Below are 447 nucleotides of genomic sequence, written 5' to 3'. Positions count from 1 at the left end.
GTATTTGTGCAGAACTTCTCTCTCTCTCTCTCTCTCTCTCTCTCTCTCTCTCTCTCGTTGTCTTTGAACTTACTATGTAGCCCAGGCTGACCTTGAACTCACAGAGATCCCCCTGCCTCTGCCTCCCGAGTGCTGGGATTAAAGGCGTGAGCCAACACACCCTGCCCAAAATAGAGATCTTTTTTAAAGGTTATAAACTCAATTTTATGTCTTACAGGGCTTATACTGAGTTCAATATTGTATAACGTTATTAATTCAACTGTGAACCTAGAAACTTGTACCCACTTGTATAAGAGATGTACCCACACTCCTGCTCTGGAGTGTGTTACTGAATGTGTTAAAGCTGTAGTGAAACGCTTCTTCTAATCTTGTAGTTATTAAAAATTAAAAAAAAATGATTAAAAATAATAATTCTTCAAAGCATAAAAATTTGCTCCTTAACAATTA

At 37.6% G+C, this 447-nt stretch overlaps 1 protein-coding gene across 1 annotated transcript in view; it reads right to left on the bottom strand.

Moving 5' to 3' along the window:
* The window catches only part of Taok3 (TAO kinase 3), a 110,621-nt gene that overhangs the window by 98,151 nt on the left and 12,023 nt on the right, over positions 1-447 (bottom strand). The window lies entirely within an intron of this gene.

The sequence above is a fragment of the Nannospalax galili genome, unplaced genomic scaffold, assembly GCF_000622305.1.
Source record: "Nannospalax galili isolate Female #2095 unplaced genomic scaffold, S.galili_v1.0 scaffold769, whole genome shotgun sequence".
NCBI classification, from domain to species: Eukaryota; Metazoa; Chordata; class Mammalia; order Rodentia; family Spalacidae; genus Nannospalax; species Nannospalax galili.
Note: the sequence above shows the minus strand (reverse complement) of the source record. Positions and strands in the feature narration are given on the sequence as shown.